At 40.8% G+C, this 26990-nt stretch overlaps 1 long non-coding RNA gene across 5 annotated transcripts in view; it reads right to left on the bottom strand.

Annotated features, from left to right (window-relative positions):
- Window positions 1–26990, bottom strand: part of LOC144293049 (uncharacterized) — a 111142-nt gene that overhangs the window by 14612 nt on the left and 69540 nt on the right. For 2 of the 5 annotated variants that reach the window (XR_013360528.1, XR_013360529.1), the window contains exons 2-4: window positions 25813–26059; window positions 24278–24407; window positions 7365–7478 (exon numbers count right to left, since the gene is read on the bottom strand). This is a non-coding gene — a long non-coding RNA (uncharacterized LOC144293049). Of the gene's footprint in view, window positions 1–7364; window positions 7479–8733; window positions 8875–21987; window positions 22324–24273; window positions 24408–25812; window positions 26060–26990 lie in introns of those variants that run through there. The other 3 variants (XR_013360531.1, XR_013360530.1, XR_013360532.1) reach the window with 3 other exon arrangements.

Below are 26990 nucleotides of genomic sequence, written 5' to 3'. Positions count from 1 at the left end.
ATTCAGTTTCCCCTGGCTTGCACAAGGCAAACACTCAGTCCTCTTTCAGTGGTTTGCCCAGTTGTTACAGGAAGTCTGTGGAGCTGTGTTTTGTGAACTAGCTGATAGTTCTCACACATCTTTTCAATCCGGGCCCTTTCATTGACCTCTACTGCTGCTAAAGCCATTTAATGTCGGCACCTAAACACTCAGAACACCTGTTGTGTTCCATGTAGACATGCAGGGGTTCCTTCCACCCCTTGGTCTCCTGGACTTAGGAGAACCATTGCTTGTCATATGTACCTTCCTCCCATTTCTTTTATAAATAAAGCCTGAGGAACACCATCCCTCCTCCTGCCCCTGCAAATAAGCTTCTCACCCACTTTGTTTCCCTAGTATATAGATGCCAAAGGCTACCAACCCTACTGTAGTTGCCTCGACTTGTGGGAATCCTAATGGGTGATTACAAATATTCTCTGGATGAAGTCCCTGCTTTAGGTGTTAACATAGATAAAGATCATTTCCTTCCCCTCTGCCCAAGAAAGAAGATATCAGGAAATCTGTCTCCCATGTTCTGAGACATTAGGTATCATTGTAGTTTGAAATGGCTTTCCAGGACCTACAGTATAGAAGCAGAGTTATTATATATGGATTTTCAATACTCTAAAAAAGTCATCCCACAAAAAAAAAAAAAAAAAAAAAAAAAAAGCTCCATTCAGGAATATATCTGTCTGTTTTGAATACGGGGTTTACATGCAACCATAATGAGTTTCTAGACATAATACTAACAAATTAGAAACCTAGACACTAAGGAGAGGAAGGTTTGGTGAAATAAAAGTAGTTAAACTAGAGTTTGATTTCTATATAGATTTTTCTGTATCGTTTGTGATTTCTATACATTAGAAATATATATATATATATATATATATATATATATGTCAGAGAGTACATAGCAGAGATGTTTTGGTGAAAAAGAGGAAATCTTTGGCTTGTCTCTTGGGTATGGCTGAAGCCCTAGGTTTCTAACTCTGGTGATGGAAGAAAGTTCCACCAACCCACAGCAAACTGAGTGGCAGAAATTATCCTGTTTATTAGTCAATGCTTTCCTCGCTCTTTGCTTCTGGGCAACTGTGAGAACTGGACTAGATAAGCAGAGAAAATAAGTCAAAAGTATGTGAGTGCTCTCATTGGGACTACTCGATCAAACTTTGTAGAAAGACTTGTATTCAAATAAGAAAGTCAGTAAGTAAAAGTAAATGGGAATGTTCAGTCTTATCGTTTTGCAGGGCTAGTGCTTCCCAAACTAACCTACACGCGCGTCATTTGGAATCTTGTTAAAATGCTAATGCTGATTTTGTAGGTCTGAGGTGGCACCCGAGGTTCTGCATTTCAGTAAGCTGCCAGGGGATGTGGATGCTGCCGTCCAAGGACTACAGTTTGAGTAGCTGGAGCTAGGGGATGTTTACCTTCTCTTCCCCTTTTTGGCTTCCTCTCTATGGTTATGTAGCCCCACAACCAGGACCTCTGAGGTTAAATATGAGAACAAAAGTAAAGGTAGCAAACTTTTGCTGTTACTTATTGGCCATTCCAATAAAGACAGTGAGTGAGTCCTAGTGTGTTTGGGCTGTGTCATAAGATACCACAGGGGAGGTAGTTTATGAAGCAGAGAAATGTATTGTTCATGTTTCTGGAGGTTGGAAACATGGATCAGGGCACCAGGATGGCTGTCTTCTGGTAAAGGTGACTTTCCTGTTCCTGGCTGGTGTCTTATTGCAATGTCCCCACATGGTAAGAGGGACTAGAGGTCTCTCCAGAGCCTCTTGTGTAAGGCACTAATCCCATCCAGGAGGGCTCCACCTATGACCTCAGTACCTCCCAAAGGCCCGTCTCCTAATACTGTCACATTCGGGGTTAGGATTTCAACGCATGGATTGGGGAAGGGAGACACAAACATTTAGACCAGAGCATGGTGGGAAGAAGGTACTGCAACAATGTTACAGTTTACAGGGATTACCTAGGGATCCTGTTAAAATACAGATTCTGACTCCATAAGTAGGAATGGAGCCTGAGACGCTGGATTTCTATCAAGCTTCTGCATGACACTAAAATTGCTGCTTGAGCTGTGAGTAGTGAGGGTCCTAACAAACGATGGAGCTTACAACTCACCCATCCTTTTTCTTTCTGTCTGCCTTGGTTGAATTTTCTGGAGAAGATCGAGGGAAAAGCAAGAGGCAGAAATCTTAATTTTAGTTGCCTGGGATCCTTGCTAAGATTCTGTGGAGGGGAAGGTGAAAAGAAGCAGGTGGGATGTTAGTGTCCATTTCAGGAGGTAATCAGCCAGGTTCCCTTTGATTTAAGCTCTTTCCCACATGGGTTCATTTGCTTGTTATTTCATGAGGCTTGTGCCTGTCCTGTGGCCCCAAAGCCCAGAGGTGTCCAGACGGGTCGTCACTCTGCTACATATTACAGGCCACTTAGAAGGCTGAAGACAAGTAATTTCAACCCAGGGAATTCCCTTCATGACCAAGACTGCCTCTTCTTCTTCCCACTTCGAATGAATAGAAGTCAGCAGGACTTTCGTCACCTCTCACTTCTGTTCAGTTCAAGTTTCTGTCTGCACATGTGTGCACATATCATTTGGAGGCAGACGGAAAGGCTGGGTTAGATCACCCACCACTCCAGGGACGCTCTTCATTTCCTAGACTGGCAGTGGCAACGTAGTGCAGTTTTCCATATGTACCTAAGCATTTTTCCCTTTGAATTCATCACAGTGCATCCTGACCCCACACCCTGTCACCTCCCCACCACTGTGCAGCTCCTGGCTTCAGTCTGGGCTCCAACTCTTGGACACTGACTGTTGAGGACCAACCATGGGGTCATGTTCATGAGTCTATTGTGACGGTTCATCCATTGCTTACTTTTTCATTACATACCCCGTATACTTCCAGACGATCTTTAGTTTCTGTGCCGGACACACATATATACACACATCAGTTTTCTCTGTTTATTTCTTCTGAAATCATATTGCACAAGCGTGAAAGCTGAAAAACATCCCACTTCCTTACCAGCCAGTTGAAACTTTCCTGATGACAGTCCGAAGTAACCACAATAGGCAATGAGTTAACATTTCAGTTGGGAGGATTTCCCCACCCTCCTCTCCTGTCAATGAGGCATAAAGTTCCCAGCTGATTTCTCCATCTGGCCCCACCATTCCTGGAAACCTGCTTCTAAAGAAGTCAACGGGAAGATGTGAAAGAGGGGTTTGCCTAGGCATAGGAGGTGGAGGCGGGGGGCCGATGTGGTCTAGTGGCTTTCTCGTGGAACCACAACTGGGACCCTGCTGCCTATTTTTGAGTATTACCACTAACTTACTATAGGGATGCAAGCTCCCAAGTTCTCAAAATAAAAAAAAAAAAAAAAAGAATACAATACACAGGAGCTGAAGTTCCTCATTAGAAATATTTTGAGCATGAAAATGTCAAGAATTGGCCTCATACATAAAAATCTCAACTGACTTTGGATAAAAATATAAGCCACAATTTCAATAGGAAGGGCTTCTCTAAACACACTTATATACCTACACCATATAGAAAACAGCCACAGCAAGATCTGATTTCTTTTTTGAAAGTTTTTAAAGAGTCACTTATTTATTTTAGAGAGAGAGCCTGCCTGTGCCGAGGAGTAGGGGGAGGGACAGAGGGAGAGAATCTCAAGCAGACTCTGTGATGAGTGCATAGCCCAATGTGGGGCTTGATCCCATGACCCCAAAGATCATGACCTGAGCTGAAATCTAGAATCAGTTGTTCAGTCAGCTGTGCCTCCCAGGAACCCCAAGATCTGATTTCTTAAATGTTAAAGGGCAGGCATCTCTCACTGTTCCCTACTCTCTCTGAGCATTGATCCAAGAGGGTAGGCTGCATGTTAGTTTTTCCAAACTGGGTGAGAAAAATTCCGAGAATTATAATTTTTTTCTGCAAAGCCACCTGCCACAGTAAGAGGAAGAATGTACTAAAATGTACAACACCAACAGCCAACCCTTAGTGACGTGTCAGTGTAGGTTCATCGATGGCAACAAATATACCCTCTGGTGGGGGTTGTCGGTCATGGAGGAAACTATGCATGTATGGGGACATGGAGTATATGGAAAATCTCTGTACTTTCCTCAATTTTGCTGTAAACCTAAAACTGTTCCTAAAAAAAATAATAGGTAAAAAAGTTACTCAGAGAAGATCTTTAAAAATCTGTCATCTAATTTGTGCATAAAACTAAGTCAATCCTCAGTCCCCTATTTGAATTATGTTCAAAACTTTGGTGAAAGTTACTTGAGCAATTTTTCCACATAGATACTTTACTAAGAGAAATAATCAGGAGAAAAATTAATAAACTGTGCAATTAAAAAATAATATCTTCTTTTAAGTTCAAAGTATTATTCTATGTCATGAAAATTAGGTAACATTATTTAAAAATTCACAGATCTGATATTAGATAATTTCCCTGAAATAACAATAAAGGTTTTCTGGAAGACTTTAAAAAGTTGCCCTTATTTCCTTTACTCTTTTAAATGTATGAGTTCAGTCATAAGGCTTTATTTCAAGGTCCAAAGGCTGTTGAGTTCCCCTAAAGCTACAGATGTTCAACCACTAGCTGGACCATTAATTCTAAAATGTCATTGTTGAGATGGCTGCATCAAAATCACTTAGAAAATTTTTAAAATTTTATATTATAAGGCCGCTTTCAAGTATCCATTAAATTAAATTTCCAAAGGGGAATGAGGAATCTGTGTTTATGATTCCCAAGTGTTTAGGGTAGGCATGCAAGTTTGGGAATCACTGGATTCAGTGATTCCTGTTTGTTTGTTTGGTAATTTAGACTAGAAAAAGGGGACTGATCAAAATTACACTTAACAATTCTTAAGTTCTAAAATTCTGTGGCTTAAAAAAAATCGTAAAACAATTCACACTTAGTAATGCAGTATACAACTAACACTGAAGCCAAGGAATAGACAATCCCAGAGCTGTGGAAATCACTCTTTGTGCTCCCAAGGACAATTCCTACCTCCCAAGGAGAAGGAACCACTATCCTAACTCTTGTGATAATCACTTTCCGGCTTTCCTTTAGTTTTACCACCTAGGTATGAATCCCTAAGCAAGAGTTTATTTTTGAATTATATTGATTTATGTTATATGATCTCTTGTATGTCTTGCTTCTTTTGTTCGAATTATGCTTATAAGACCCACCTACACTCTTATATAGCTGTAGTTCAGCCCCACTCTCGCCTGTGTAATACACCATTGTCTAAATAGGCAGTTCATGTACCCATTCTACTTTTCGTGAACGTTTACATTTTTCCCTAAGTTTTGGATATTATTAGTAATAGTGTAATTAGTGTTCTTGTCCTTTGTCCTGGTGCACACATACATAAATTTCTGTTGAATTCACACATACATGCAAGCATGCACACTTGCACACACCCACACATATGGGCAGTCTTTGCACTGCACAAACTATGTGAACTAAAACTTGGACCTATCCAAACTGTGTCTGGGCTCTGCCAGTGCTATCTCAGTTGCTGTGGAACTATGCAAAGTGAGGACACAGTTTTAATATGCAAAAGTTTCAGTTAACACGATATTGTCAAAGCAAGGACAGCCTCTAACACACACATATACAAGGAGTGGAATTGCTGGATAATAGGAATTCATATCTGTTTCCTCAGTAGTGCCAAACTGTTTTCCAAAGTAGTGTACGAATTTATACTTTTCTGTCAGCATTGTGTCAGAAGTACCCATTTTTCCACATCCTTACACACACTTGGCATTTCCCAGATTAGTAGTGAAGGTGAGCACCTTGTTCCATGTTTTTGTTGGCTGCATGTATTTCTCTTAGGTGAAATGTCAGCCTCGCTATTTTTCTATTTTTCTGTTAAGTTGTTTTTCTTTTTTCTTACTTATTTATAGAAGTTCTTTATATAGTCTGGTATGTTTTTTGCAGATGTGTTATAAATATGTTTTTCAAGTTTATGACATTATTTGATGAACAAAGCTTTCGGTATTAAATGTAGCAATATTTAACATTCAACAATATTTTTCTTTGTAGTTCTACTTTTGTGATTGCTTAAGAAAGCCCATCCTACCCTAAATTCTAAAAGATATTTACTTAAATATTTTCCTAAAATGTTAAGGTTTTGCTTTTGGCAAATTTAGGAGCTTGATTCATCTGGAGTTGATTTTTGTTTATAGCTGAGGGTACAAACCTAATTTCCATTCTTTTTCATCTATGTGTAGATAATTTTTCCATATTTATTTGTGAATGGGCCCTCCGTTCCCAAATTATCCACCATGCCACACCCTGTCATATAGCAAAGTTCCTCTAACACCAGTGCATCTGTCTCTGGCTTCTCTATTCTGTTCCACTGGTTAATTCATTTGTCCCCAAATACTACATTGCTTAACTACTATCACTTTATAATGAGTCTTTCATAATTATTCTCTTCAGAAGCATTTTTGCTCTTCTTAATCCTTGGTTCTGAGTTACATTTTAAAATCACCCTCTCAAGCTACATGAGATTTTAATAAAGGTTATAAGAAATATACAGATCATTTAGGGTCAAATTAGCCTCTTTAGACTATTACTAAATCTTCCTGACCATGAACATCATATTTCTCTTAACATCCAGATTTCCTTAATATCTTTGAGTAAAGGTTATTCTGTGTACAAGTCTTATTCATATTCTGCTACATTTATTCTTAGAAACTTTATAGAGTTTTATATTGTAAATGTTCTTTAAAGGTATATTTTCAAAGTATTTTTTATTTTATAAATTATTTTTTATAGGTGTTCAATTTGCCAACATATAGAATAATATCCAGTGCTCATCCCATCAAGTGCCCATCTCAGTGCCCGTCACCCCAACCCCTGCCCACCTCCCCTTCCACCACCCCTAGTTCGTTTCCCAGAGTTAGGAGTCTCTCATGTTCTGTCTCCCTTTCTGATATTTCCTACTCATTTTTTTCTCCTTTCCCCTTTATTCCCTTGCACTATTTTTTATATTCCCCAAATGAATGAGACCATATAATGTTTGTCCTTCTCCGATTGACTTATTTCAAAGTATTATTGCAGAACTGCTAGTAGGGAACTTTTAAAATTAGGTAGTAGATAAGACTGCTTCCTATCACTACTATAGTCAACATCACATTGGAGACCTTAGCTATCACAATGATACCAGAAATATATTAGAGGGGTTAGGTTGTGAGAAGAGGCTCATTATTTATGGATAATATCATTGTATGCATGAAAAAATTACTTAGAAATAATCGATGAATCACCAAGTTGACCAGATATAAGACCAATATGTGGGATCCTTGGGTGGCGCAGCGGTTTAGCACCTGCCTTTGGCCCAGTGCGCGATCCTGGAGACCCCGGATCGAATCCCACGTCGGGCTCCTGGTGCATGGAGCCTGCTTCTCCCTCTGCCTGTGTCTCTGACTCTCTCTCTCTCTCTAACATAAATAAAAAAGAAAAAAAATATGCAAAAGTCAATTGTACTTCTTAGTTGCACTTAGACTGCATGTGATAAAATGTAATATTTAGCAGATATAAGGAGAACTATGTTTTGGTACAATAGCTTTCTATGAAAAAGCATTGTTTTGTGGGTGTGGTTTGCCATTTGACTAAGCATTGTAGAAGCCAGGCCCTTACATCAATTGCCATTTGGAATTCAAACAAGTTAGTATCTGTCTATACTAGTATACAAAAGGGATTCTTTAATACAGAACTTTATAAAGGCAACAAAAAAAATTGACTAAGAACCACTGAATCCAATACTATAGATTGAGACTATCTGCAAATTACTCATTTATAATACAAATAGTCATATTAATACAACACACTAGAAGTAACCCAAAGTATTATTCTGACCACAAGTTCTAATTCCTTCTGGTAAGATTGCTGAAATATGTAGGGTTGGTAGGGGTGAGCATCTCTGTTTAAATTCCATTCATTCTGTTTGTATCATCATCTATCATCTGGGTACTTTGTTGATCTTTTCTGGGTACCTGGTACAAATCTGCACTGGAATGGTCACCTCTGTACATCGAGCTAGATTAGAAGTATTACATTTGTTATTGTTTGTTTTTTCAATTATTTTTTAGCATTTGTTATTTTAGTAAAGAGCCTGTGTCATGCTCTAGTCCAGACCCATGCACTTGTGGATTTTAAGAACTTCTTTCCTTTATTTCTTTCTGGAAAACAGCAGCTGCTCACTATAAGGGAAATGGTTAGTCTGTTTGTGTAGGACTTCATCCTTATGTTCTGACTCATTGTTTTCTCCTCTTCCCCCTTTCAGGAGGATAAAAATCAGCTTTCAGATTCCTAATAGTTCTGATTCTACTTGGACGACTCCTCCATACTTATGGTGGCTGTGGGAATTCATGGTATCTCTTCATCCCATTCACAAACTTCTCAGGAATGACTTTTTATCTCACATTTCACAGTTTAATCTTTCCCTGCCCACTACCAGGGAGCTACAAAGCCCCCTATACATCTCTATCTACAAGATCATTGAACTCTTTTAAATGGTTTTGATTAATGTGTACCTCATGTTTAAAAAACATAATAGAGGAAAAATGCAGTGACAATTAAAAAGAGAAAATGCCTAGGAAGAAAATTAGAATTGTGCAAAATATATGTAAGGAAAATGTTAAATCACTGAAAGAGAAAAAGGAAAAATGGAAAAGTTGGAAGGGCATATCCTACCTTCAGTAGGAAGATTCAATATCCTGATGAGGTCAGTTCACTCTCAATTGGTTTATAAGGTTATTGGGAGCCCAACAGGAATACTACTGGGATATTTTTTAGAACCAGATAAACTAACTTCCAAGTTCACGGATAAAGAAACTGTGAAAGAGAAGGCCAGGAAAATCTAAACTGAGAAACTAATTGGGGTATAAAGGTATATTTACAATAATTAAGCATCATGGTATGGAAGTATAGATAAGCAAACAGATCAGTGAAAGTGCATAAAGTGCATAAAGTGCATAAAGACTCCAGAAATTGATCCAAAGACATACTGGGATTGACTATGTGAAGAAACAACCATGGCATAATATTGATAACATGGGACATTTGAATATTTGTTGAGGGAAGGCAGTACATTGGATTCTTGTCCCTCTCTTTCACATTAAAATAAACACAAAATGGATACAATATGAAGTGTAAGCAGGGAAACTACAAAAATACTGAAAGAATTTTTAGCTAATTTTGGTAAAAGTAAAACCTTTTTGTGTGATGAAAAAATAAGGTAAAATACTGATAAATTTAATTAGAAAACAGTAACATGTTTCTAGTACATTTTGCACTATTTAGGAGGATAATTATAGATTTTAATGCTTAAATATTACTCTGAGTAAGTATTTCTATACTTATTAAAATCAAAACTGGATGGCTCAGTCAGCTAAGCATCTATCTGCCTTTGGCTCAAGTCATGATCCCACGGTCCTGAGATCGAGTCCCACATAAGGCTCTCTGTTCAGCAGGGAGCCTGCTTCTCCCTCTCCCTCTGCCTGCTGCTCCCCCTGCTTATGCTCTCTCCTTCTCCCTCTCTCTCTCTCTGTCAAATAAATAAATAAAATCCTTTTAAAAAATCAAAATATAGTTGGGTAGAAAGATTTTATTACTCTCTCCGTTAAGTGTTGGCTACTTGAACTGCAAGACTACCCATGTACTTGATATAATTGAGTTTTATTTTATTTTTGTTTTTGTCTCCCTTCTTTCCCCTCTTTCCCTCTCTTATTCCCCCCTCTGTCTCTCTTTCCTTTCCTTTCTTCCACAAAGTACCCAGAAAGAATATATGTATGTATGTATGTATGTATGTATGTATGTATGTATTTATGTATTTATTTATTTATTTATTTTTAATTTTTTTGGTAAGAAGGTGGGGGAGGGCAGAGGAAGAGGGAGAAAAGGAATCTCCAGCAGGCTCCATGCCCAGTGTAGAGGCCAATGTGGGGCTAGATCCCACCACCCTGAGATGAAACTAAGAGTCGGATGCTTAACTGATTGAGCCACTCAGGTGTCCCAAATCATTGGATTTTACCAGGGTTATCCTTTAGTAAACCTTGCAGCTTCTGTTCTTGAGAGCTAAGGGAAAGAGAGACCAAGAGACAGAGGAACAAAGACACAGAGAGAAGGACACAGACAGATACAGAGAGAGGGGCAGACAACCCTCAGGCACTTTCTGTCTGCTGTTCACTCATGCAGCTAATCTGTTATGTCTTGGATAAATATTTATTGCCCAGCTATTTTGGGTAGATGTTGCTGGGCATGGGGAAGATTGTCACGATGCCTGCCCTCACGGAACTCACAGAATCTCAGAAAGAGAGGCGAGGATTCCTCTTTGAGTTAAAGACAACACTTGATATGATGTAAATTGACTGGGTCTACGATCAGCTTGGTCATCCCAAAAGGTTGGCTGGGACCAAGCTATTGTGTCATTAGATTGTTTTTTTAATTGGCAGTTGAAAGCAGTCAACCAATTCATATTACTGTTTCAACGCATTCTTATGAACATTGTCCTAAGTTCTGGACTTGGTAAGAATTTTATGAGTTGCTAAAGAAATCCTTTTATTTACTACTTATTGTGATTAAAACAAGAATGTATTTATTTAGTAACAGTGACAAATTTAGCCTAGCCTATTATCCAATTAATCTCTCCACCTACTTTTTTGCTGTTATTACTAAATGAGGAGAAGAAAATGATTAAGCCCATCCATTTTGGGGTTCTTGGTTCTTTTCGCATCATATATGAGCTGGTTGTTATTTGTTGGAGTGTTTATGAGGGTTGGTGAGGTGAGATACTCCTCTATCAGTGTAGCTATACACACACCTGAGGTTGTTTTTCTTTTTACCTTCCCTGGCTGTCAAGTTTATGGTTGTGCATAGATATCCAATTAGCTTTGCAAAGACCACTCAAAAGCTTTTCCTAGTTCCTTGAAACCTACTTGCTTTCTCAGTAGCTTCCCCCTTTCAGAGTCCTAAAGAACCTCATAAGTGGCTCAAACATGAGTCAAGTACTGAGTAACACTTTCAAAGCAGAACGTTAGCCTGGTTGTGTCCTTCTGGTTTCCATACAAATCAATCAACCATAGATCATAAAACTCAACCTGTAACAACAATCACTAATATTTATTAAATTGCCAACTGGTTTGAAAACCTGTTCAAATATTTTGCACCACCCACAAAAGCAGTTGCAATAAACTGCTTGGTTATAAAAATCATGTAGCACATAATTATTGGCATTATTATGTTCATTTATTCTCTCCTTTGCTCTTTTTGAAAGCAAAATTCTTGGTTTGAAAAACAACTTTCCAGTGACATTTCCCATTCTGAGTTGTGATGTGAATTTTAAGTAAAAAAATAAACTTGGGGCAGTGATAAAAATGAAATTGGACCTTTTCAAAAATAAGAAATCACAAACTAATTTACATGAGTCATTGCTGATTAATATAATAATTTTCATAAGGAATCTATTGTGTTGTGTATAGAGAAGCCACTATGGAAACTCATGAAAGTACTGTGGTGTGTCAAAGTTTTAGATTAATTTTTTAATCTTGACTTGGAAACTATAAACATGTGCCTGAGTTTAGCACAGGGAAATTTGGATTTGAGAAGAAGAAGCTGGGATTCTGACTTATTTATACTGGCCAGGACTTTAGTTACTGATGTCCTAAGAAATACTGAGCTCATGTACTTCGATTGCTGTTAGAAATGGATATCCCGGCACCTGCTGAGGCTCCTGCCATTGTGCCTGTCTGCAGAATGGGTGCTTTGATTTTAAAAGCTCTGAGGTAATCTACTCTGGTGCACCAGCCAGGGTCAACAATTTTATCAGCCTGGCCAAGTATTAGAAAAATGTTGGGAAAATAAAGAGCTCCCCAATTTTAATGCAGCTTTACCCAAAGTTAGTTGGTTATATCTTCAATGGAACTTCCATTACATGACAGGAGGCTTTGCCTTTTGATGGTCACTGATCGCCGGGAGCCAACTGCCAACGACAAGTAACTGTCAAGATCCTGATCAGACTCTCCCCTCAGAGTGCCCGTTCAGTATCTCAACATCTGGGAATAATAGGTAAGTTGTTTTGTTGACACTTTCGTGTACAAACTAGATTAAAATCTCAGGCCATTTCTGGATAGGATGAAGGTTAGGATTAGGTCAGTGGCAATACAGTGCTCATGATGAGGTGAAAAATCTCCACGTAGGCAAGTTCTGAGCTTGTCTTGCAACATTGACGTAAAACTCATCCATCGAGGACCAAATGGAGACGTCAGCAATGGGACCCAACACCTACTAGGTGCAGGGAAAGGTGTGAAAAACACCTAGCACCTCTTAAAAGGCTTTCAAATTAATTGCAGCTGTTAAACCCTCTGAGCCCATATTATGTAATTTCTCTTGCTGTGGGGCTGCAACCATCATATATCTTCATTATGTAGAAGGAAGTTAAAGCACCTAGGGTGGGTGATTTACCAAAGACCAGGGAGCAAATCTAATTAGAACCTTAGACTTGGTAGCTTTCTCTTTTCCCCTAAGTTCTCTTGTGGCTTTTCTGGGGTCTCATGAACTGCTTGGCTAAGGAAATCGGTTCTGGTTCTGAACAAAAGCACGTACCACCACTCTACAGTGTAACCACCCTGTTGCCAGACACAAGCCTCACGTGTCAGATGAAGATCTGGGTGGCAGATACCTATAAACTAAGTGACACAACAGAAGAAACACACTTGGAAAAAGACAAATATTGTAGTGCTTTCCTATGATATTTTACGTAGCAGACTTTATAGATGACACTCCTTTCTCCCATGCCTTCCATTCTTTAGATAGCTAGTCCAACCCAGTGTAGGTGATTATCCCCCTGGCCAGCGATTGGTTCTGGAATCGTCAGGCCTAAATTAACCAGAGCTAGCAAAATACAAGGAGAACTAGGATAGCTTTAAAAAAATCAAGTTGAGAGAGGAGAGCAAGAAAAAGAATACGTATACATATCCAGCTGCTAACACAAACACAGGTTCTAAGCTGGTGGGAATGGAGAGGGAAAAATCTGAACATTGTCCCCTTGCCTCCTTGGCTTCTCAGCCCTGGCCATCCCTAGTCATGAACAAGAAGGCATGTTTCCGGGCAGCCCGGGTGGCTCAGCGGTTTAGCGCTGCCTTTGGCCCAGGTCATGGTCCTGGAGACCCGGGATCGAGTCCCGCGTCAGGCTCCCTGCATGGGGCCTGCTTCTCCCTCTGCCTGTGTCTCTGCCTCTCATGAATAAATGAAATTTAAAAAGAAAAAAAGAAGAAGGCATGTTTCCTTCACTGCCCCTTGCAAACTAGCTTTAGAATCGAGCTGTCCTGAGATGGTGGAGCAGGAGATGCCAATACTTAGGTCTCCATGATGGCGATCATGAGCTATTAAATCAACCTTTATCACCTGGGCTTCCTCTGATGTGAGTTAATGCATTTTTTTCTCATTATGTGAAGCAGTTTGAGTTGGGTTTCTGTACTTAGAGTAGAAATTCTAATCAATATACCCTGACATTTATTCATTTGTCTCACGTCTTATGGATTTGGGGTGCCTGTGTGCTGGTCAGTCACACTTTTGCTCACACCTCAATCTGCCTGCCCTTCTCTGCACTCCAGAAGGTTGACCATTTTGGACTGCATCACCCGGGTTCTAGTGATTTCTGGCTTCTGGTTAGTTTCAACGAGTTGTGGGCAGGTACCAGTAAGGTATGAGAGGACAGAAAGAGACATTCCCATCAGCTTAGAAGCTGCATTTTCTGCCTTAGAAGCAGCCGTGCCCCTCCATGACTGTAACTCCCAGAAGGGAACCCTCTTCCCTGGCTCTATACCTCTTTTTTGCCTTATTTCTTCAGCCCTGGGCTGGTATGGTTGCCTCTGCTGTCTGCCTCTGGCTGCCCCAAACCCCCACATTTGTCACTGTTATTTTGTCATACCTCCACAAATGACCTTTCATCATCACAGTCTCCTCTTTCAAACCATGTGCAGGGAATTGTGTTGTCTTCTAGGACTTTGAGCCATACATGTGCCACCTTCCTAACTCCCTGACCTTCATTTGTTAGGAGCTATAATATTCTCCAACCCTGAACTATAAACAAAGCTATTCAGCATATAAAAGGATTTGATGAGAAGTTTTCTCCTGCCAACTTATTGGTTGACTTTGGATGGGTGCGAGATTGGCAAGATTTTTACGCAAATAATTTTAGATTTTGTGGACTTTGCCATCTCTGTTGCAACTACAACGTCTGCCATTTTTAAACAAATGGGTGTGGGTATGCCCAAAACAACTTTATTTATACAAATAGGTAATGGGCTGGATTTGTTTCCACAGGTCACAGTTTGCCAACCTCTGTGTTAGTTCATTTAGCTTATGACCCATTACTCTCTAAAATTGTTACAAAGGAGAATGCATGTTTTTGGATTGCAAGGTGACTACTATATATGATAAGTCATTTGGGGGCATAAATTGTATCACATATATCCTGGAAGAAGACTTTCCCTTTTTTTAACCAGCAGACAGTCATAGGACAGATGCAGTGATCACCAGAGAGAGAGTGCTCACTCCTAGCTGGCCCTTCCAAACTCCTTTCTGGAGCCTGAGCTAGATGGTTTTATCTAGGGGGAGACTGGATTTTAGAAACAACTTTCTACCACTTACTATTTAAAAAAAAGAAAAAAAGATTGATTGATTGATTTGAAAGAGACAGAGAGAAAGAGAGAAACCCAAGCAGACTCTTTGCTGAGTGTGAAGCTCAATGCAGGTCTTGATATCACAGCCCTGAGATCAGACTTGAGCCAAAATCAGGAGTAGGATGCTTAACCAACTATACTACCCAGGCGCCCCTACCATTTACTCTTTATTGTCAGGCAGGGGGAGGCACGGGGCATTTTCCCAGGATGGCTCCCAAGGCTATCAGAAAGTTTAGATTGGTGAGCTACCGAAATCTCACGTCTTCCAAATAACTTCTTGGATTTTTCAAGGTCAATACTACCTCTCCCTCTATGGTTCTTCCATAGGACTCTCCTGATCTCTGAGTCAATATTATGTTTTGGTTTGTGGTAAGTTGGCAGTACACCAACTACTGTCAGCTACTTGGTAATAGAGGCCTTGAGGACAGAGATAGGCTCCATTCATCTTTCCATGTGCCATGAAACCTACTACTGGGCCTTGCACAGGGTGGGTGCTCACTGTTTAATTGATTGAACTGAATTTAAATTCTTAATAGTTAGGGATGCCTGGGTGGCTCAGCAGTTGAGTGCCTCCCTTTGGTCCAGGGCGTTATCCCGGAGTCCCGGGATCGAGTCCCACATCCGGCTCCCTGCATGGAGCCTGCTTCTCCCTCTGCCTGTGTTTCTGCCTCTCTCTCCATGTCTCTCATGAATAAATAAATAAAATCTTTAAAAAAATAAATTCTTAATAGTTATATTAAAACTTGAAGGCATACCTTCAGCACAAATGGAGGTTGACTAGCACATGCCTAAATATGTGAAGGCTACACATTGAACTATGTCTACACACTGGCTTGTCTTCCTACCCCTGCAGCTTACTCACTGAATTAGCCCTTGTTATTTGGGGGCAATGCTCTCCCCCTGCCCAGTCCCTGTCCTCAGCCTGACAGGTTGCACAGACCTCCTGGAGCAGAGGGAAGTGAAGGGTTCCTGAAGGAACCTGGGGTGAGCACTGACTTAGCTTCCTGGGGAGACAGGCTGGGCTGGGCTGGATCCTTCCCCTTATACCACTCCTGTCTGACTCAGGACTTCTAGGTAGCTCTAAGTGCCTTCTAGGACAACACCATCTAAATATAGGGGGGCAAGAGAACAGATATCTGGAGAATTGGTCTGCCAGACATCTACTTTGGGCAATGGAGGGCAGCCAACTTAAACAAAAGCAGACACTCTCTGTTCTCTTGGGGCAGTGGCTGTGATCATGGCCAACCCTCCCCAACCCTTCACTCCCCACCAAACTCTCAAGCATTCTCAACCCTGCTTTTTCAGGCCTAGTGGTTCAGTTCAGCTCATACTGTCCTCTCCCATAATCCTTGTTCATTCAAGTCATTACTGAACTTTCTAAATCTTTTGGCATAGAGAAGGAGGAGTTGAGCATCTTTTATTGTAGAGTTCATGACTACTGGGGTGCACTGGGTAGAGACCTCCTTAACTAGGCCCAAAGGGCAGCAGCAGAACCCAGAAGGTGCACCTAGAGGATATCATACGCATATCCCCAGTGAGTCTGTCCCCTGAACAATCATTTCTGTTGGAGCATTTTGCTATGCTCGGTGTATACCAGTGACCAGATTCACCCACAGGCCTTGCTAAAATATAGGCTGCTGAAACTCACTTCCAGAGTTTCTCATTCAGTAGGTAAGTCTTGGAAGAAACCCGAAAATTCACACGTCTAACAAGTTCCCAGGTGATACTGCTTGTCTGAGGCCCATACTTTGAGAACCACTGGAGTATATGATTGTATAGTCAGGAGAGACTTCAAAATAGCCATGGTTCTCATAATTCCACAGACATGCAATGGGTTACCCTAGCTGGCACTGGCCCTAAGATATTGTTAGAAACTTGATCTTTAGTAGCTGGGAAAAGAAGGAAAACATTTAAAGCTGCAAGCAATTTCCAGTCTCTAAGGGTAGTGACATGAATTTACCTCAGAGGCAAATTGTTGCTTTTGGTCTGGGAAAACCACTTGAGTCTGCCATTTATTTACAAAAATGTAAATCAAATATTCACCCACTGTTCTAGAGGGAAATGTAAAGTCAGTATTAACCTGAACACAGATGTTTGAGACTGAGAAGTTAAGTGTTCTATTTGATAACATAAATTTTGGGGGAAGATGGAGCCAAACTTCTGTCTGGGAGACACAGTTGTCTGGGTGGGGGTTGGGGAGTGGTGGCTGGGTCAGCGCGGGGGTGGGGGGTTGTGTACGTTCCAGGATTTCTAGGCCTGTCTGATTCTAAGGGTGCTTTGCTTCAAACTGTGGCCTCTTCTTGTAGTTTTGTGTGTATAGCCTTTGTTTTCCAGAACTCCAAAGCAGAGACCCCAGGACTAAGGGAAGAGAGTGCCTATAATAAAACAACTCAACCAGGCACTTGGTATGTCTCACAGATTTTCTGATATAATTTTTTCTGCTGGGAGTTTTCTCCAGAGGAAAGGAATATTTCCATGCCAGTCTACTGGAGAATAGAATATTCAGCCTAGGAAAATGAAAAGGGAGGAGACAGTATTCAGAGTAAGGGAAGGGATCTCCTTTCTGGACCTCAGGGAGCTAGCTGGGCCTGGATTCTGAGGGTGACTAGTCCCTGGATAGCCTGAGGGTAACTGGGAGGTCGAGGTCCATGAGGTGGGAGCTAGCCTGAGAAACAGAGCAGACTGCTTGAAGACCCTTGAAGACAGGACAGGCTTTCTTTCCTTCTCTAGTACCTGAGTTTTTGGTGAAATATGGTTCAAGGTTGGAGTTTAATCTTTGTTGGGACACGAAGGTTACTAGCTTGGAGCTAAGTAGCCAAGGAGGGTGGACTTCCCCATAACATGGGGGTGTCCCAAGGATTGTTTTGAGGAGCTAAGGAACATAAGGAGCCCAGGCATGAGTAAAGTGACACCAAAGTGGGACAGGGCAAATTTCTTTGTAGGATGGTTGGAGCTCGAGAGGAAACATAATTTTGAAGTCATGGTACAATGAAACTGGATATCTGAGATACAAAGTGAACTACAGTTGGTTGGTTTGGTTAATAGCTAGAAACAATTTTGGGATAGGCATTATTGCGAGCATCCATCCTAAAGTTCAGATACAAATAGAAAGCATTCTTTTTCTTTAATAAGATAAGGCAATTCAAGTTTTCATGACAAGTAAATCTATCCAAATAACTGCATCAGCAAGAAATGGAACCCTTGATCTGTAGATCTTAGATAGGAAGTGAAGTTGCACTGTATGAGCTTCAAAAACTCCCTCTAATTAGGCAAAATGATTTCCATCAATTCTATTAATCTTTCATGGCACATATACAAAAACCCTAAACAGAGAAGGAAATAAAACCATGTTAGAGCAACAGAAGGGGTTGAGTAGGTGCAGAAGGTCACCAAAAGGAATCAATTTTCCTGTAATTTTCTTGAGAGCTCCAAAAATAACAAACAAATATCAATTTGGAACCAGATTTCTCTCTACTTCATCATGGCTCCCAGGGACTAGCAGACTGGACAAGGCCATCCAGAAGGTAGGACATCTTGACTGTAGCCAAAGTAAGCATACTTGTGCAGAAAACCAAAACAATTTGGGAAGAAGAAGCCAACATGTAACACATGCTGATTCAGTGGAAAAGTGAATTTATATCTAGTACATCAAAGAGTTGGATCAAGGACATCACAGTACAGGCACAGGAGCCATAGAGATGATTATCAATAACTCACACTGGGAGCAAGTGGCTTATGCAGAAGGCAGTCATCTAACGCTTAGTGAGAAAGAGTACTTATTTTTCTATTGAAGGAGTTCTGTATATTTATTGGCTTTGTGATCTAAAAAAAAAAATCTCAAAATGAATGAGAGTGTCTTATACCTTTGACGTTGCTTTCTTTACTACATGCTCTTCACCGTAGGAATTATGGTAACATTACATGGGCAAGTTCATCTGACTAAGCCCAGACCTCATCTACTGAACTGTTTACAACCTTTGTTGAGTTGTTTCTTAATGTATGCTGTGGTGGCTCCTTTCAAAAAAAGATTTGCACTTCACTGAGACTGTGAAACATTTCTTAAAAATTCACTTGACCTCATTAAAGTGAAAAGTCAAGGGACTTTATGTTTTTCCACTTAGAATATGTTATAGACTAACTGACATTAGACAGCATTCTTGACTGTACAGTTTTCCCCTGCTTTCCTTGGGAAAGAGAACTTTCCCTGGGAAACTGTGCTGGTGTGTAATTATTATTTACCACACTTTCTAGGAGAGATCTCAGAGAATTTTTTTAGTGTCTTCCCATCCATCTCCCAGGCCTCCATTCAGAATAGAGATCATTCTTCTCCTTTGAATAATGGAGATAGTGAAGAACCCATTAGTGAAGAAGTTTGCCCAGGGTGGAGTCAGGCACTGACCCTGGGGTTTCAGGCTACCAACCAGAGCTTACTGCCTTGGCCTGCAAGGCTTTCGGTGATGCTGAGCACGTGCTATTCTTTATGAGGGAGCTACTATTTCTACAACATCAAAAAGTGGCAGAGAAACAGAGAAATGCTCCAGAACTGAGGGAATTGGAGACTGGAGAACATTTTATTTTGCTAGAACTTCTCAAACTAGGTTTTTACACTCAACTGATGAATTATTGATAACCACATGTGAAACTAAAAAAACAAAAAACAAAAAAACAAAATAGTAGGCTTTTGTCACACCCAACACACACTGCAAGGTCCATTTTGGTGCCAAAATACTTAGAATAACTTTTAAAAGCATTTTTAAAAGAGGTTTTCCTTTGGATTTATGAGACTGTCTTGTTGGCAAGTATGTGTGGAATTTAAGTTCTATTTCCAATCTACAAAGATAATCTGTTAAGCCTATGTGGACCTCACCTTGGATACCATATCATATATTTAGCAATCCTATCTTTTATAGTTTCAACTAAAATATTAGTTATTTAAACTGAAAAGAAAGTACTAGAAAAGGGTGCCCAGGAATCCCAAAGCATAAGGATCAATGTAATGCATTTCTACATGCAGTCAGAGCACCTGGTTTTCAAGGCACCACATCCCATGTTTGGAAGAACATAAAGCACGATCTTTGCTTTTAAGGAGTTTAACTTTGAATGAGGAGAAAGAAACTCACAAAAAGATAATAAAAGCTATCCTGAGTACAAAGTATTAGCAAAGTATAGAGGAGGAAGGAATCTTTTATGGGAGATAAGAAAGGCTTTGTGGCTAAGACTGCCTTTGAACTACCAAGTGGTCGGTGATGTCACACAGGGAGAAGGAGGCCAGGGGTCCAACCTCAGGGATTCCAAAGGAAATATGAGCTAATTCAGGAAGCAGCCATTGGTCTGATGAGACGGAAGCAAGTTTTTCATGTTTGTAGCACCTTCCAGAAATGTTTATAAAGCGTTCAGCAGAGATACTCAGTCACACAGGTATAAGGACCTGTGTGGTCTTTTACATCTCCCACTTCAGCTGGCAGAGCCAGCTAATAGGCAGTAGAGCCTGACACATGGCATGTCCAAAGGACAAAGCAGCTGGTTGCAGTTGAGAGTGTGGTGATCTAATGGGCCCCAGGGACACTAGTTGGTGTGTGGGCAATCAGCAGACGGTGGCCCACCCTGGATCTCCACACTGTGCCCCCAGATCTGTGTCTGGGTTTTAGGACTAGAAATTGCCCTTTGCCTTTGCCTCTTTATCTTGGATTAGCTTGCTATTTTACCACAAGACACCTATCACTTTGTTCAAATTATTCACCATCCTTGATCAGCATGTTCCTTTCTAGTGTGGGTTTATTAATTGACTGTAGGGAACCTATCATCATGATGCCCGAGATCCTAATGTGTGCAATTAAGAGCATATGCCTCTGCCTAGGTATGCAAGACTTACCACCGGGTGCTGGGAAGACAAGACTGGAAATCTCTGTTTCCATTTTAATGTTAAAATAGGAAAGAAATGAAGTTTGCTAAGTTACAGTGGGCACAGGGGTGTGCACGTCAGAATCAGAATCACATTCACCTTCTCCAGGTGTGGCTGTGAGGCCAGAGGGACGATAGGCATGACCTCAGTCACTTGCTTTTACTGAGGCTTGCATTTATAATCTTATTATATTACATTATATTATCTTCTATTATCACATTTACACTAAACCAAACATCTGCAGGTATCTTAAAAAATCTCTGCAAAGTAATAAAATAAAAAAAAATTCTGCAAAGAAATCATAAACTGAAGGTATTTCTAATAATGCAAACCCAAGTTAAAAACGTAAAAAATATGCGGCAATTACTTTTCCTCCAAGTCCTTCTCTCACATCATGAGGTTATAAAACATGACAGTATGTTCTAATCTAATAAAAAATTAGCCAAAAATATATAGTTACCAAGAAATATTTTTAGATAGGAATTTATAAGACTTGCTAAGGATAGTCAGGCTCTAAGACTATATTGTCCCTGGAGGTATTAGCCAATAACAGTAGTAAGTAAAAGTAGTTTATAAATAAATATACACAAATTGAGATATATGATATGTAATATAAAGCTTTAGAGATAAAGCACAAGAACATCCTCTTGTCCGTATAGGCACCTAAGAAGGCTCAAAGCACCATCACGAGCGCTGCTCATCAGATGATAGCTGGCTGTTTGGCCCCAAAACAAAATATGACCCATATGCTTCTTTACATTATTTTTTATTTTGTTGTGCTCTAAGTTATGAAGGGGGTCCCTATCACCTTAGATACCACCTGCAAGAGGCACTTTATGTTGAACAAAATACACCCAATCAAGATATTGAACAAACTGAATGGAGAAATGGGCTCTTTGCCAAACATGACCCACCTACGCATTATGGAATTCCTCTCCTACTACGAGAACCAGTGACATGACCATGAAAACTAGCCCCATATACTTTTACTATGAGATACTTAGGGTGACATATCCATAAAGTAAATAAGGAGCTAGATGTGCTTTCCCATTTCCTACAGGTGTTGAAGCAGGTTGGTTACAATTCAGTGGCTTGTTCTAAGTTGAGTTAGCACTAATTCTTAAATTAGACTCTTAAGGAGTCTTTTTTTCCCCTCCAGAATCCTTGAGAGGGGTCAATCTGCTTAGCATGGTAGACCCAAATATGTATTTTACATGCTATAAATAGTTAGGATTTTCTAATCTTGTTTTAGTATTTTTTTTTCCTTTATAAACAAGGGCCCTGGGTAACTGATATACTACCCTGCCAGCTCCTGGGGCTTAATAAATCTTCTGATCATTTTAATAGTACTTGAAATCTACTGCCTTTGTAATGTGCCTTCCCACCCCCAGCCCAGTAGCAATGACTATAAAATAACACAAGTGAATATGGGAATTTGTCTGTGTTCCCAGGTTAAGAGTGCAAGTCATATTGCAAGATAAAGCTATCAAATGAGATAGTTCAAACGAGCTGACGATGGCTAGAGATCTGTCCTGCTCTTGAGCTTCTCACCTTTGATTTGGAGTGATTATTAAGCCAGATAAAAGAAAAGTCATACGGAAGAAGTGTGGAATACACCACTTCATAGCAGGGAACCGGAACACTTCGATCAATAATGACTAAGATGCTTGTCTTGAATTAGGTTCTCTCAGAGATCACCTAGGAATTCAATGCAAAATGGGTTTCATTGTTTCTTGTCAGGTGATATCAAGTACCTGATATGAATGCGTCAGTTTAGTTTACCAAACTCCCTAATTTACAGTGAGTAAATATATTCACTTGGAGAAGCTGCCTTATTACCCCTCTGCGATGGATGTCACTCTACAAAAGCTGTTGACTTCTGCCCAGTGCCTTACTGGTCTAGGTTTTGAAACACTGCCTTCCTCTGCATTTGCTGTTCAAGGTACCTGGAACTCTGCTTGGAAGGTCAGCTAGTGGGGTCTCTCTCCACATCCTACTAAGGATTTTCTTTTTTTCTTTTTCAAGATTTTATATATTCATTTATGAGAGACACAGAGACACAGGCAGAGGGAGAAGCAGGCTCCATGTGGGGAGCCCAATGTAGGCTTGATCCTAGGACTCCAGGATCACACCTTGAGCCAAAGGCGGATGCTCAACCACTGAGCCACCCAGGTGCCCCCTTATTAAGGATTTTCATCTATACTTTGGCTCTTCTCCAGGATGAAGCAAGTCCTAACTGAAACCCAGGAACTCAGAAACCAATGTAGAGACCAGAGCCCTGTGTCTGTGTCTGGTTGGGAAGCCTGAACCTCTTGGCATAAGGAGTACATTTCTTTTCAATTTCTGCATGTATCATGGCAGCAAGACCAGATAGGTCCCATCCAGCTTACCTGTTAGCCCTCCATCATATGGCACTGGGAGGAGGAAAGTGTGCCACCATAATGGAAAGAGGGTTATTTATGTGTAAGAGTGGCAGGAAGAAGGCTGAACCCAAGAGGCTAGACATTTTGGCAAGATTGTGGAATTGGTTTCTCTTTTGCCATTAATGGAATTAGAATTGGTTGCTACATTCCTGCCATCAATAAGATCAGGGATGCAAGACACTACAATAGTATAAGACTAAAAAGAACAATCAAACACGCATCATCCCAAATAGACGTGCTGACACTCAAAGTCAGTGTCAAGGGGCAGTTCTTAAAGTTAGGTGTCTAATGGCCTCCACTTACTTTCAACTGCCTTAGGATGTTCTGAAAAATTCATTTTTCTTTTTTCATAAGAGAATAGGGGATAGGGTTGGTGTGTGTGCATGCGCACGTGCATCCATGTGCATACATGTGTGCAAGCATATTGCGCTCATGAGTACATCCTTGCTTTTGCCTGTGAGTGTTTGTCATAAAACTTGAAAGAAAGTACAAGTTTTAGCTGAAATGAAAGCTTTTTATAGCAGAGTTATAAATCCCTTCAAGGAGTGATTTTCAGTTAAGAGCTGACAGCTCTCTTGTGAAGTGACCATGCCAGGCCTGCCATTCAAAGAAGATTGGAGACCAGTCTTGTTTGTCATCTGAAATGGAAGTGCTATGTTCTTGGGGAGGCCACGTGAGAAGGCAAGATGGAGTGTTCCTGCAATTTGCACTATCTTTGGATGAAACTAGAAGGAGGTGTTAGTATGATGTAATACATAATATTGAGCGTGAAGTGATTAAGCAGTTGTATACTGAGCTACTGTTTGGGACAGAGCGGAAACAGAAGTGCTGTTTATTGTTACACTGATCATGTCTGGCCACCATGTTTCTGCATAAGAAAGGATCCATTCGCAGTTATGACTCCAAGCAGTACATGACTACACCTGCGTGGTGTATTTTACAACCTTTTCCCATCCTGCAGTGAGAATTCCAAACCCAGAGAGAGAAATCAGACCCAGACCTCTCAAGCTGGAGGTGGAAGCCCATAGCACGGGAGAGGTAAGGCTAAAATTGACAAAGTTTAATGGATGCCAACAAAGGCATGCATAGAACTCCATCTAGAGACTCCTCTTTAAGCAAAAGATTAAGTCATCTGGTCTCCGAAACAAAAAAGGGACCTCCCAACACACCAGGCCCAGCAGTGTTGAGTAATAGAGGACACACAATGTCTACACCGAATAAGAACTCACCTTTCATCCTGCTTTTAGCCCCAGTTCCTTACTGTGAAGGAACTGGAGATTCACATCAGAAACCACTGTATCCCCATTAGAGTTCACTGGATATAATGATAAAATCTTGACCGGTGCGAAAGTTAGAATCCTAGAAAAATAGTGGGTTCGAAAGGAAAAAAAACAAAACACTTAAAATGATTTTTTTAAATAAAAAAATGCATTGTCAAGAATATGTTGTCTTTTTCTTGCTGTAGCAACTATTTCATGAAATATCAAATATTTAAAAAGAACTTGTAGAATAAACAAGTCATGAACAATGTCAGCTAGAGGCAGTGACAGTTCCAGCAAAAAGGTTTGGATGTTGTTCTCCATCCATTATTAGGATTTCTTGCTGAAGAAGCTTCTTTAGGGATGGTGCAGACAAGCCTTTCAAGGTGATGTCACCATCACTTACTGCTATTGCTGGGCCTTCCCTGGGGTGAGGCATGAGGCCAATGTCAGACTTCTTTGGTCATTTTCAGTATAGCTAAAAATCTTCTTTTTAACTGGACATGTGATAGGATCTTGCTTAATTTTCATCTGTGGTCCTCCTAGCAATGTTTGACTTCCCTTAAAATTTAAAACAAGGGACACCTGGGTGGCTCAGCGGTTGAACGTCCACCTTTGGTTCAGGGCGTGATCCCGGGGTTCCGGGATTGAGTCCCACATTGGGCTTCCTGCAAGGAGCCTGCTTCTCCCTCTGCCTGTGTCCCTGCTTCCCTCTCATGAATAAATAAATAAAATCTTTAAAAAAAATTAAAACAAACAACAACAACAACAACAAAAACCACTGGGAAAACATAGACATTTAGAGAGCGAAATCTCAGACATGATTACATTCCTATTTATGAAAAGGATTCATTTCATCCCCACTTTATTCCTTTCTAGGGATTATTTATTCTAGGGACAGAATAAATCTAGGGATTTTAACGTATAGTTTATATATGTATAATTTGCAGTAGCTTTTATGTATACATCTTGAGAAGATTGAGAAATAGCTACAATTCTCATTACGGAGTTTAGAGTCTCAGTTTTATCCTATACAAATATTTGAATCAGCGGACTTTCACTGGTGTGAAGCCAAGAACCTATGGTAAGGAGTGGGCACAACCAAAATAAGCGGCATCCTTTGCAACCCTCTGCTTAGGGGGGCTGATTTCTGTCTGGATCTGCATTGTGTTCAGTGCCTCCACCAGATGGCACACCCAGCGGGGCCAGCACCCCTTCACCCTGACACGCTCCAGTAGGAGAGAGAGCCTTGCAGCAGATGAGGAAAAAAGGAGGACAGTGTCCCCTCTGAACCAAACAGGGAACAATCAGAAGAGGTTGGGGTGCACCATTTTGGAGATAGGGCTTGATTGGGGTGCCTCAAATCTAGGACCGGAAAGGGAAGCAACGTCTGTTATGTCCTGGGATTTCGGGTTATTTCCCTTTCGGGTCCGAGAGCAAAGTGGCTTCTGCTCTCGCCACGTCTCCTTTTGCTACCTCCTGCTTCATCGATTTCACAGACTTACACTTTTGTGGAATTAAAAGCAACCTCAAGGCTCTTGTTGGATAAATCACTATTCACTGTTCGAGCCAGTCCGGCAAATGCTCAGAGTGGCCTGCACCATCCGGTGTCCTTTTGTCTCCTTCCCCCAATCTTCTCTGCGCCAAGGAATCTTCAGTCTGCAATCAATCAGGGAAGTTGTTATTCAGACCCAGACCTTGGGTCCCTTTGCCGTGTCTCTGTTAGCATGTAGCCATGTGGAACCCAGAAAGCTGTTGAAAGAAAAGACCACCACCGTCATCCCTATCACATGTATGTTCATGTATGTTCGCACACGCCCGAGTTTCTGCCTCAGTCAATGAGTTCCTCATCTTTTCATTAAAGGCTGTATCTACTGCCCCTTGCCCCCAGGTGGTCTCTGCAGTGTTTCCCTACAAATATCTTGGACTCAGCTTCCCTCAACCAAAGCTCCTTCTCAGGCATTGGCCAAAAGGTGAGCTGGAACTACCTGGGGGTACCGGCCATGTGTTCAGCACATGTAGAGGCTGCAAAAAGCATTTCCTCTGTGCATTTCCTTTACATTAACGCACTTCAAAATCTAATAATATTTCATTTAGAGGAAGAAGTAAGTTGTTCTCTCTCAATGAGGCAGATCATTACTTTTCCATTGCCTAACAGGGGTACGTGTGCTGCTCTTCCTAACTCAGAGGCTGCACACACACCAATTGGTGAGCTGCAGTGGGAGTTGTTTTTCTAATAAACAGCACATGATGTTGTGCTGATCCGGGCATGGTGTGTCATCCAGAACCCCAGTGACCAATAACATGTATTTGGAAAGTTGCTGGCTGGTTCGGAAATACAGTTTGTAATAATTTCTTTCCCCCTGTGAAGCTCAATTATTTATTTCAGTCAAATTCCTGGGCATTTCATGTTTAGACTCTTTATGAAGGAGAGCAAAATCGTGTGGTGAAGCGCTTGGGCTTTGGCGTCAGAGAGATCTGGAGTAGAGGCCAGGCTCTGCAATGAGCAGCCGAGCAGCTTTCTGCCCCTCTATATTCTGAGTCCCCATTTCCTCCTCTGAAAGGGGGAGCAGTAGTCAGACGGCCTGACAGAGCCATTTGCATTGTAGAGTGTCAGCTTGAGTGGTGCAGATGACATCGGATCTATGACGCCTGGCACCCAGCTGGAACTGAGACTGTATTC

This window comes from Canis aureus, chromosome 21 (assembly GCF_053574225.1).
Source record: "Canis aureus isolate CA01 chromosome 21, VMU_Caureus_v.1.0, whole genome shotgun sequence".
NCBI classification, from domain to species: Eukaryota; Metazoa; Chordata; class Mammalia; order Carnivora; family Canidae; genus Canis; species Canis aureus.
This window is presented reverse-complemented; position numbering and strand designations above follow the sequence as displayed.